This window comes from Ischnura elegans, chromosome 2, assembly GCF_921293095.1.
Source record: "Ischnura elegans chromosome 2, ioIscEleg1.1, whole genome shotgun sequence".
NCBI classification, from domain to species: Eukaryota; Metazoa; Arthropoda; class Insecta; order Odonata; family Coenagrionidae; genus Ischnura; species Ischnura elegans.
This window is the reverse complement of record NC_060247.1, coordinates 1354398-1367562: the sequence shown is the minus strand read 5'-3', so window position 1 is coordinate 1367562 and position 13165 is coordinate 1354398. Positions and strand designations below refer to the sequence as shown.

Below are 13165 nucleotides of genomic sequence, written 5' to 3'. Positions count from 1 at the left end.
TCTCTGAAACGAAAAGACGTAGTCACTGGATAGGGCTCCTGAATAACCAATATGTGTATATATAAGTCCAAAATCACCGTAGCACAACTTATCTCTTTTACCGAATGTTCGAAACTAAAGTGAAACATGCATTACTGTCTGGAAGCGGAATTTCGAAAATGGATTGACGGGAACAACACACGGTCATTAAAAGAACCTTTTCTAGGCAATGGAATGGGGTTGGACAGGCATTTATGTCCCGCTCACACTACGCTCTTTTTACGCCAGTTAAGTCCGACCATTGTTACAAAACGGGGTGTGAGCGCAGTCTAGCGTTTGCCGTGGTTGGGATTCTGACCACCGTTTCCCGACCATGGTTGGCGGCATGCGTGTGTGAACGCAAGTTGGTTAAAAGCTGATTAGAAAAATAAGGAGGCGAAGCAGCACCATGGTGGCAGAGGAGGAAAGAAAACAGAAAGTAAAGCATTTGAAGAGGGGAGAGCCGTTCTCATTGAACTATATTCGTCAGAATTAATTCAAAAGAAAGTACTAAAGATTCATGTCGTAATTTGTTGTGTATTATGAGATTTTAAAATTTATGTAAATTATGCGATATACTATTGTTCGTAATGCATTAGCCATTGTATTGTATTAGCCAGCGCATTGTATTGTCACGGACATATTGAGTAATCTCTACAAATATTTTGCTAGAATAATGTAAAATTTGCGAAACTACCTTAATAAAAATCTGATGGTCACAGTGATTTTAATGTTTTGGTAAGATTTCTTTGTCCCAGTTAAAAAAAGATCACTTATGTTCATCCTTGAACAAAAGTTCCTCCCATACCAAAATAAAATATCAGGGTAACTTCTAGTTAGATATAACTATAGAGAATACTAGCAATATACAAACCATTTTTTCAAGTCCACCATTGAATTCAAATAAAATAGTTGCAATTATGGTATAGCATCAGTTTGGATCATGTCCTTTGTCAAAATCAGAAAATAATAATCGCTTAGACTGCAATGCAGCGACAAGTGTATCTCAATCCCAAATCACCACAAGTGTGCCTCAATTGAGGCTAATTCTCAAGATTAGGTCCTCTTTTCTTAATATAAATCAATGATTTGTCAACACATCCGAATCAAGGGTAAATAGTAGTACACGTTGTTGATGCCAACCAAATCATTATTAATAGTCACTTTAATTCGGGTTCAATGTAGCATTAGATAAATGCAAACCACGCTTTCGATGAAATGATTAGTCGGACGAACACATCTTAATTAATTTCTACGTAGCAAGGAACAATGCCCGACGACGCTGGAATGCAATTATTTAATTCATAAGCAGCTCATAATATGCATATACGTTGAAAATCGTTGCAGTTAACACAAGAACTTTTTCCTGCACATTCTCTATTTCCTTCCAACAGGTTATTCGCTCTTGTCAATTCATTTTTCACTTGGAATTACGTTACCACTCATCAGATGTCGCCAGTGTCTAACCATGGTGTGTGTGAGAACTCGCGCTGGTTCTTTTTTTATAATCCTACATAAACACAAAATTTCGACGAAAAACTGGGTCCGCCATTTTGTATCGTATCGGTCATATATACTAAAATTAAGTCGTGAATGTAAATTAAAATAAACGGTAACTAACCGCCTAATAATATCGTAAAATGTCGTGGCTATTAATTCCCTACAAAGGGTGTGGCATTTGTTTCAGCATTCCGAATTTCGCAAAAATTCAATGCACTCAATATTTGCGAAATTCGTTCAACATTGAGGAGATGTAATTTGCTTGAAAATGTAGCCCATGAAAATCGGTTTTCGTCAAAATATACACCAAAGTGTTGAAGAAAACTGAAAAGTTTCGAATTCTGTACTAAAAAAACCTCTTTTGAGGTTTTGTCCTGTTTATTTCGATTTCAGCCCACTGTGAGCCGTTCCCACACCATGACGTCACTGGTCCAATAGTTTAAAAAAAGGCACTCATTACGAATCCCAAAATCATTTGATCATGTTTAAAGAAAACGATTCCAATGAAAAATTCGTCGTCTACATTTTTAACCATGAATTGTGGTGAATGTGGTGTACTGATTCTTCCCTCTACAATCTAAATAAAAACAAAGTTTTCCTCAAAGTGACATCAAAATCAGCTCTGGACGTGTAATAGTTTCGCATATAAATAGAAATAAGCTATTTTTTGCACGAAGTTAATGTTCTTCGATGCAGCTATGTTTTAAGCCGAATGTTAGCCATTTTTCTTGCCCCATTGTACATTATATAATAAATAATGTTTTGAAACCCCTTCACCTTTAATTTAAGGGTATTGCTATACCTGTAAGTTGAATTATTATCTTGGTAAGGACTAAAGATCAAAAATGTGTTTTTGGCATAAATTTAGGTTAAGGCCATGCGTGATTATGCAGTCGTATTCCTCGCATTAAGACACATTTAACAATACCAACGTAATTTCTGAAAAATGAATGTATATTGGCGTTCACCTAAGATGTCTAGTGCAATTAGCCAAAAACCCGAATCTAAAAACAATAACTTATATGATTTTTCGTGGATGGATAGATGAAGTCATTGTGCATACGTCTACTAAAAAAGTGAAGACAACTCTTCTGGAAAATGTTCATTAAAGCGAATGAAAATTACCGAGAATCGTTTTTACTAGATGTTTAGAATATGTCTATCCTGTGAAAGGGTGGCTATCACTCTGCCTTCGAAAATATTGGAATTTTAGACACTGAAAGTGATTTAAGAAAATATTTTAAATAAATGATACACATTTCAAAAAATATTTGCAATAAAAGATCAGACATCGATAATAGAATCAAAATTTGTCATTCATTCGCTTATCAAAATTTTTGGGTTACTATGAACTATATCGGCTAATTTACCGTCAATGAACGAATCCAATTAATTGCAAAAAAAGGCATATCAAAATTGTGGTCTCTTCTCTATAAATAACTTACAATAAAATTCTTTTTTATTTTACTACCGAGAAAGTGTCATATTCTTTCATGCCTATTATGTAAAAAATGATGGACTAATATTCATTCATTCCCCCTAATGAATGAGTAGAAATAAATTGGCAAATTTTTGCAGTTGCAATTCTTGAAGACCTTTATTGCAAGACACTGACTCTACAGTCATTGATAATGTTTAAGATTCCTTTGAGAAAGTTAAATGGAAATTGTATGCTTCTTTGGAAACTTCAAATTTTGAATCGTAGGAGGAAGCCCCTATTAGAAAGAAGCGAAAAAAGGTTCCAATATTCAGGAAGAATATTGAGAAAACAAGACTCCATACCCTCACCTCCTGCTCCATTGGGAGGCTGTCAGACAGGGGCGGTCATCAAACAACTTTTTTCGGGATTCAAAGTTCGACATATGTCAAAATGTTGCCCGAGGTACCACATGCACAAAGAAAAAATTTTGTCCCTGTAGTTTGACATCCTACGGCGGCACCAGGGCCATTTATGTTGAGCGTAGGCAACCCGCAGCATGTAATATCTTTTTACACTATTCCGGCGATAAATGTCGTGATTTAAATGGTTTTTTTCAGCTGATTCTCCACCGGTCAAATATGAAATTGTCGAGGTAAGTAACATAGATCGAATACTCACGCTTTTAATACAATCACCGGCATTAAAATGCAATGAAACGTAAAAAACGTTGAAATTTCTTACTTAATGGCATATATTTTAATTTATTGTACTCGTATGAGGATGATCGCACTAATATGACCCTTCCGCTTATATAGAACAACAGTTTTCCCCTCTCCCATCCTAAAGTAAGGATCTCCTCATCTCCCTGTGGCCCGCCTGTGAACTTATGTCAACGCGAATTTAAGTATACCGGGACTAGCCACGGTGATAACTTTTACGGGAGTCACCCACAATGCACAATTGTGCGAAATTTGTGGACTATACCTTGTCCGGTATAGTCCACAAATTTCCACAGGTGAGGAATGATGCCTCGGTAGCTTAACTGGCTAAAGCACTCGGCCGGAAATCGAGGGACCCGGGTTCGAATCCCGGTCAAGGCGAATGATTTTTTTCTCTGTGGATTTTTCGCATAATGTCAACGCATTGCTAAGGGATGAGAAAAGCCCTGATGCCTTCCTCTGGCGAATACTAGGTTCTAGGCTCGATAATGAAACACCTAGACGCGCACAACTTGTTAATGAGAACTCAACATGGATTCAGGAAAAGTAGATCATGCGAAACCCAGCTAGCGCTTTTCGCCCACGATATTTAAGTCTCCGGAGAAGACAACATTCCAGTAGACGCGATTTTTCTTGGTTTCAAAAAGGCATTTGATAAAGTACCACACGGAAAGTTAATAATAAATCTGAATTCTTATGGTCTAGATAAAGGTGCCGTTTCCTGGATAAGAGAACTTTTGAGCGACCGCGTGCAACAGACGGTGCATTCTCCAATGAGGTTATAGTCACTTCTGGCGTCCCTCACAGTAGTGTCATATGACCACTCCTATTTCTTCCTTATATAAACGACAGCGAAGTAGTACACAGTAAGTTACGATTTTTTGCAGACGACGCTGTAGTTTACAGATAAATCCGTTCCAGCAAAGATGTAGATGAACTAACGAATGACCTTGCTGCTATCTATGCGTGGTGCGATGTATGGCAGTTAGAATTAAATTTGAAAAAAAATGCGTCGTAATGAATTTCTGGAAGAAGAAAAACTCCCTACAACGTAGCTATATAATTCGGGGTACCCAAATAGACTGCTGAATCCGTGAAATATCTAGGATTTAGACTCAATAATGATCTATCGTGGAATAAACATATTCGAGAAATAACCGGTCAAGCTAATCGTAAAATGAGTTTTGTTAAAAGAATATTGGGAAAGTGCGACGACAAAGTGAGAGAAATTAGCTACTTTTCCCTCGTTAGACCACATTTAGAATACGCTGCCAGTGTTTGGAACCCTCATTAAAAAGGCTAAATAACAGAGTTAGAACGCGTGCAAAGTAGAGCTGCCAGGTACGTGAAAGGTCGTTACGATAGTCCTGTTAATGTAAAAATACCTCTTAGATAAACTCGGATGGGAATCTCTGTCAGACCGTAGATTGAAAAATAGACTAAACCTTTTAGATGAATTCAAGAGCAGTGTCTTCTCTGACGATGTTAGCCATATCTTACGGACGTCAACATACTACGGAAGATTATGTCATATAAATAAAATAAGAGAGATAGACTGTAGAACAGACAGAATGTATTTTTTCCACGATCAATAAGAGATTATAACGGCAGCAATAGAACTCATAAATAGATTAGTTGACTTGTTGTGTAGCCTAATAACCTATGTAAAACTTATTGCATGTTTCTTAATATTATTATAATTTATAACAGGATCTGGTAGCATAATTTGTTAGTATGCGTGACGTTTTTTGGACCGTGTGGTGCGCATGTCCAATAGCATGCTGAATGCTGGTGATTGATCACCACCAGGGTATTATTTACAGGTAGACTAATCCATCACCACATGTTTTCATCAACTTCCGATGAAATGCAATTGGTTTCACACCACGCAAATTTATAAAACGAAAGATTGCACGATTTTCGTTCTCGGGAAATGTCATAATTTCAGGTATATAGAACATCATTCTAGACGCTGCCGTATTAGTTCTATTTGTGAAACAGTGCAGCTATCCCTGTCATGTATTGACAATGAGTGTGCCATCATTTTAAAACAATATATTTGTCTCTATTTTTCCACTGTGGAGAAAATAATTCGGATGTCTTAGGACTTAAATGATCATGAGGATAAAATAAAATGGTTAACTTCCACACACTTCCTTCATAATGACACTACGTGTCGAAACCGGGTCGGTACTTAAGTAAACAAAAATTGTGTGGAAGTTAATCATTTTAGTTTATTCTTTTGGACATAAAACATTTCCACTATATATCGCCGGACACTGTGAATTATGTACTTAAATGATCCTCGTAATATAGTGGAAAAATAAACAATGGCAGTAAGAGGAGTATGCATTTCAATTGCAGATGAGATTGCAAGCAGATAAAAATGTTTGCCTAAATTCGGTGTTGGTGTTAAAAATTCAGACCAGGCGACGCCTGACGTGTGACAGACAGAAATTCAGACGTGTGTCCTAACGCCCCTTGCTACACGCCTTTCAGGCGGCTTACAGGGTATTATGTAGATGTAGAAGAGGACCTACCCACTTTGGAAGTTTAAAACCTAAAAATTTGCGCACGATTCAAAAAACAGGAACTAACACTGTCGTGCCTATCCCGTGGCGGTCGCTCAACCGTAAACAAACCATCTGTAACTTGAGGCCAACTCACAGAAGCATCTTATAGGTAAATTTTGCTTTTACCTCTCCCCGAAAGAGAATTGACTATCTCAAGAGTAAGACATATTGCTTTGCGGTTATCATTTTCCTTTACTAATCCGTATAGTGCTGAAATTTAAACTAATAAAGAAATCCAATTCCAAAAATTAGGCTTGCGTTGTAAGAATATGAGTCCATATTGCAGTTCAAAAGGAAACCAAGTTCATTTGCAACGTAAAAATTGTTCGTGTTGCGACATAACATAATTAAAAGTAGGCTTCTGCCGAGCGCCACGTAGCCTTCCTTTCAGGGTTGTACGCGAATACTTCAAGGGTTTGTGCATGCGGAACTTGAAAATACATTACCTGCAAATGATTTTTTCCCAGAATTGTGAAAGAAAAAGTGCTGGAACTCCATGCGGCTACTGAACAAGGCCGTTTATATCGCTGAAAGATGGATGGTCAGATCGGATGCGAAAAAACCGCCTCTTCGCCTATGATGTCGTTGAGTAACAGAGAGGCTTTACGATAGTTTGACATTCGAAAAAAAGGACTTCGCTGCCGTGTATGAGTTATACGGTAATACGAATTAGAAATAAATATTGAAAAATTTATGGTCAGGAATTTTTGAAGTGAAAACTTCTTACGGCGCGTTAGGCACTTTTTCAAATGGTTAAAAAACTCCGAACTCGTGTGATTGTCACCTCAAAATCGTCACCGCCTCGCTGTTTACGAAGGAGAGGGAAATAAAGAGAGAAAGAGTTTTGAATTTGCTCGTTCCTCATGTATGAAAATATACTCTGGAGCGGAAAGGTTCGCCTCGTTTAGTGTTGACAATAGTTATTTGATTTTGTTCATAACAATAGTTATAGAAAATATTTTCTTGAATTTCGGCTAGTAACCTTGCTTTCCCGAGTTTATATTCCTAATCCAGTTGTCGGCAGATTGTTCATAGTATTAAACTTGCAGGAAACGTATTGCAAGGTAGAAATCAATCGCCAGCTAACTTTCGTATCTTACTATTTAGGTCCATATATCCGGCGCATAAAATTTGAAGAAAACTATAAATGTATTTTTAGTGGAAAAAATAATAATTTATCTTGTGTACGAAAGGAGTTATGAATTTTTGATTTTCTCAAATATTTTTACCGCGGCATTATTTCAGCCGCTTGCTACGTCGCGGCAGATTTTCTTGGATTTTTCATTCAACTCTCGGCTAACAGTTCTCAACAGCATCCTAAAAACTGCATGGTAAGTTTTTTTATGCCTGCGATCTTATATAGGTAAAGCTTTTTATGTTTTTAGCTGAGTTTCGGCGTTGCTACATTCATTTAAGTAAGTATCTTTGGGCCTACATTGCCTGTTTTTGCATGGTGGGAAGCAGTCGCATACTAACTATAGTATCATACGATATAGGTCCACATATGCTACGTGTGAAATTGGTATAAAACTATACAATTATTTTTGGTGAAAGAATTGTAACTTTATCTCGATTACAAGAGGAGTTATGAATATGTAATGACCGCACCTTGCACTCAGGCTCAGTTCTTCATTGGCCTTAGTCTGCGCTGCAGCCTCCCAAAGAGATCGTTTTGCCATTAGGTAGGTGGGCGAGGTGCGGTTATCGTTTTGACGAGGAAGAGATTTTCCGTGAGGGAAATTTTTTCGCTTTTTCGAGACAACATAAATCCTACTGATGGCCAATGCTTCGTCGAAAAATGAACATATCGAATGAAATAGATTTATAATAGTGTGCTTCAGAACATCTGTTAGCCCTAAATTACCACACGTTGGTGAAGTGTACATGTTATCCACAACATTAGGTGCCAGAAAATTTACATTCAAATAGGAATACGAGATTGGATCTCTAAACTAAAAAAACAATGCATTGTTTCCTTTCGCTATCGGCCACAGCCTCTCCACCACAGTTGGTGTAAGAATTGCTGTAAAACTATTTGGTGATCAAATTCTTAAGAGCGCCGCTGCAAACGAACACAAGAGGTATGCATCAGCAAATCAAAAGAGGTCGAAAACTCATCGTATAGTCAATGGAATTAGAAAGGTTAGAGCAAAACTCTTAACATACAATTATGAAAACGTTACATTAAATAAACGTTACATTACATAAAAATACACTGAAATAGGAGTGCGAGATGGGGTATCTAAACTAAAAAAACAATGCACTGTTTGGATAAACCATGTGAAATGATGATGACCATGTAAAAGCACCACAAGATACAAAACTACTATAGATGCTTTTTTTACAAGATGCTGTTTTGATTCGAGTAAAAATTGTTAGTTTCTTACCTCAGTTGTCATAATCCTATCGTATTAGTTTTAGAATGTACAGATAAGGACAATGATAGCAATACAAGAGTAATTGGAATCACTGATGAAAATGAGAACTCAGATATTGTTAATAGTGAAAATACATAATGACATTACGTTTATTTAGTAACATCGACCTTTTGTACATTTTTAGTTTGTGTATATATCCTGTATTAATAATAATTATAACAATTTTCATGTATAAAATAATTAGTTTAATATAATTTTAATTAAAGTATCACTTTTAAATAATGAAGATTACCATGTATCCTTTTTATAAACTTCGTCAATCAACGTCCAAAATTTTTATACACAAAATTTTTTCACTTCCAACGGAAGTTCCAAGACTGCCATGTTTTTTTTGGAAAAGGATACATATCTCTTGAAGGAGTTCACCGCAACTGGGATGAAACTATTGACTGCCAAGTTTGTAAAATACTTAGGGTTCTCCATTAATCGGGATCTGAGTGAAGAAAATAAAGGAATTTGACTGCAAAACAGAGAGATTTAGAATTTCATTATTTCTTCGTCATATTATTCATAGAAACGATGTCTGGGTTTATAAAATTATCAGTGCTGATCGCTATAACGACTCATTGCATGTTTATATTTTTTCTATTGTTCTAACCTTGCATGGATATGCTATCGGAATAGCTAACTGTTGGCAAGTTTGAATTGAATGCATATTTTGCTACTATATGTCATACTTAAATGACCGTGCGGAGTGCATGTAGGGAAATTTTCTTGTTTTCTGGTGATTGGTCACCCTCCCTGACAATATCATAGAGGTGGCGCGCAGAGTCAGTGACGTAGATGCAGTCACTGTTCTGCCAGCGGTATTACTCCATCATCTTCTTAGTACCTTGATATTAAGTAAATGTAATTGTGAACACTGCTCAGTTTTTCCGCATTCATTTATTCACTCTCCTGCCATCGTCCTAAACGACATTCATGCCAGAGATGACATCTGACGAGTGCAAACAAAATCGCCTGCAAAGCCACAGCACTATTTTTGGCCAGTTGATTAATTACCGGGGGTTTTTCACTGCAGGCCATGTTTGTGATATCCACGACAGTGACGGCACCGATATCGCCCTCACTCGGCGTCCCCTGCTGTTGCTCACTCAACCCTACCTCATTGCACCAGCTATGACCGTGATGGAGGTGACGTGGAATGGATATGCATTTAATCTGCTTATGGACCACGCATATCGTTTTCTTCCCAATCGAGTGTATCGTGAAACTTGGGAGCACCGTGATCGGAATCGGGATGCCGTGCGATATGTCAAGTGGCTAGTCGATCGATTGATCGAAGTAGCTAGATCTTGATAACGTTGGTTTCACAATTGGTTTCGATAACGGGATATCATCAAAGCTTTTGCAATGAGAAGACGTGAAAACAAAAGAACTACAATCACCACCATCACGGCTTTTTAGTAAGTCGTGGAAGAAGTGATTTTTCTGATACGGACAAAAACGCCATTTCTCAAGTGGCGCTGTTTCCCAAACTCTTTTTTTTTTGTGAATGAGATATGATCGCATAAGGGAGAGGTGGAGTAGGCCTTATTTGCTGTTGGCCGTCTGAAAGGCCTCTAAGCTATCCAAATCGGTGGGAGGTGCAATCATATCTGTAATTGCTTGTTTGAATGGTCTTGTGACTCGAAGTTCGTTGGCGAAGGCGGGTCGCGTTGTTTCTTTTGGATTTGGTCGTTGAGAGCGGCTATCGCCTGCTTAACAGAGGCAGGAACTAGAGGGTACGCTAGAACTTTAGACAGCACTTTAAAAGAGTCGCTAGGTCAACCTGTGGCATTAATCGATCGTCCGAAGTCGCTCAGTGGTCGAGTGCTGGATTGATAATTAGTTTCATAGCTTGGTCACAGTGAAAGTGGAGTGGACGCCACCTATCATTCTTCTGCAGAAATTCAACGGAAAACTTTTACTGCGCATAAGGCATTCAAATAAAAATGAACTTTTCTCAGCCCTTCCCTTTCTTTTTCGCAGTTGACGTTTCAATTCCATATCGTGTCCACGTTATCCTTCATTGTGACATGGCGTCTTCCACGATTCGCGATTAGAAGCAGTGAAACACGGTCGTGGAGTGCATGAAGAAGAAGAATACAACAGCGGACGTTCTAAAGTTCATTTCCCAAAATTCACGAAAATCCCTTCACGCTTATTTCCACAGGTGGTTATATCCACGCCAATCTATTCTACGAACGCCGTCGTCATTGGTGATTCGCCACTGGAATCTCACGTTCCGTACGGATAATTTATTTCTAGAAACTGTCCCCTCGTCTCGACAACTGCTGCCGATGGAGTGCACGATGGAATGCCGTGTCTCGGAACATGGATTGCCACTTCGTGATGATCAAATGATGAGGCTGCCGTTGGAGATCTACGTTTGAGTTCTGATCGTGTTTCCTCAGTGATTTAAGTGCATGAAATCTTTGAACTACCCTCCGCTGCTGTGAGTGAAGTTGGCGGCTGCGAAGTCGTCGGAAGGCAGCTTTCCTGGATCTCCGCTTGATGGAGTTAAGGTGTTGTAAAAGGTACATTGGGGAATAGCACTTAATCATTTATATTTTATACCTTTCAATTGAAAACTTCAACGAAAGAGGCAATCATATCATTTTGAATAAAAATTCTAACTCCCACCAATTCTTTGCATCATATTTGAAAAATTTTACTTACATTGAGTGTTACACCTATTTTATAAAACCCTTACACTGCACGGCATTGTCCCGAGCAATGCCGTGCACCAGTTGGGGCAATGCCGCTCAGTGCGTCAGAATATGAGAATCCATATTTAGTGCAGACAAACTGACGACACGACGAATGAAAGTCTTTCGGATCATTGAGGTGTTCCGACTGCCGTGTGTTCGGGCTATCGAGGTTTACCTGTACTTGGGAGGATTGGCAACTCACACTACCAAATGTCCTTCAAAGGAAAACATGGCCCATTTCAGATGCAACATGCCAGAAAAATGTAGCAGAGCTCAGCATCTAATCGATACTGGACATGAAACATCAGAAAACCAAACTCAAACCAATTACTCAAACAAACAAACAACTAACTAGAAGCCTATGAAAGTCTCTTAATATATAAAAACAAAGATAAAATAGTTAATACTATTGCTACTATGGACTGCGAACTGGTCCGTAGGGAGTAGAGCAGTATAGATATAATTGTGGGTTATTATTAAATAAAGGGGTAAATTCAAAAGTTCTCAACAGCAAACGTTCTTCCAGAAATGACAATAGAGCAATATATAGAAAGATCAGCGCATCAGAACCAGCATTACCAATTCACATTAATAGGGTTAATAAATTTAAGCATGTGAAACGGCAGTTGAGTTATAATTTCAAAGGCAGTGAAGGTTCAGGTAATTTTAATGGTAATACAATGAAATCTGCAGTCCCATTTAACAGGTGCATAGAGGCTAAAAATAGCCTAATCGGCAAGAGCAAATAAGAAATAGTCCCGAATCGCAATAATATTAGTTCCGAAGTAATAATCGTGGCTGTGGTTATTTGCCATACTTTAAGAAATAAGATTCCAGAGTTCCACCATTAGATTCATAGCACAAAGTCTAACGTAATTATTAGAACTGGAAGTTGGCTAACAGATGATAAAAGGGTGGTTTCCTATTATTTTTTTATTACCAAAATCGAAAGTTTATTACTCCTTGAGTACGTATTTCACGCATTTAGATTTTTAAATGACGATATCTATTTTTGGCGATTAAGTGAAAAGTGAAAATTTTCAAGCGCGCGAAAACGCGACGGCTAAGTATGAATGCCGAGAAAACTCCGTGTGACGTCGTTCTGGTTCCCGCTGCCGTGTGAGGTGACCTTTGGGCGTTGGACCTTTGGACCTTGGGGCGAGGCTTTGAGCACTGATACGACGCAGGACGCTAGCAGGTAGCATAGTACCCTGCTAGCAGGTAGCGCTTGGCTTAAATAAGGATTATTAATACCTTATCTAACGAAGAAAATTTCTGACCTTAGCCAGTTTTAATAAATGGTTATTAAGACATGTTTCCCTGAGCTCTGTGCCTCATGCATGCATTGGTAACCTCAGGCGATGTAAAGTCCTATCTACTCGTTTAGAAACTAGGTCCCTGTGACGTCACGTGGAGTGGCATCGCATGGGCGCCAATATGGCCTTTTTCAAATGAGGATAAAAATTGACCATTGCCATTCGTCTAAACCGGTATTTCTAAAACCAAATAATTTTTATATTATGAATACACTAGTGGTGGGTAAGGAATCGCAATCAATGCCTTTCGTTTTCTTTGATGAAGGAAACTACCCTATTCAGAGAATGAGATCTTCCCAAAATCGTTCACCGTTTATCGGAAAGATGGAATTATTCTAGCTAGAGGTGGAGTATTAATAGCTGTAATGAATTCAATTGTCAGCAAAGCGGTAACCTTAACTGAGGCCAGCGTTGAATCTGTGTGGTGTTCAATTTAATTCCCAAAATTCAGAACTATATTATTAAGCTCGTATTACAAACCAGCTTAC

At 38.1% G+C, this 13165-nt stretch overlaps 1 protein-coding gene across 4 annotated transcripts in view; it reads left to right on the top strand.

Annotated features, from left to right (window-relative positions):
* LOC124153321 (protein peste-like) overlaps positions 1-13165 on the top strand; it is a 172572-nt gene that overhangs the window by 71279 nt on the left and 88128 nt on the right. Inside the window, exon 2 of one of the 4 annotated variants that reach the window (XM_046526416.1) lies at positions 10919-11187. The exons of the other annotated variants lie outside the window; for them this stretch is intronic. The gene's annotated coding sequence lies outside the window, so the exon portion shown is untranslated. The remainder of the gene's footprint in view (positions 1-10918; positions 11188-13165) is intronic. 4 annotated transcript variants of the gene reach the window in all.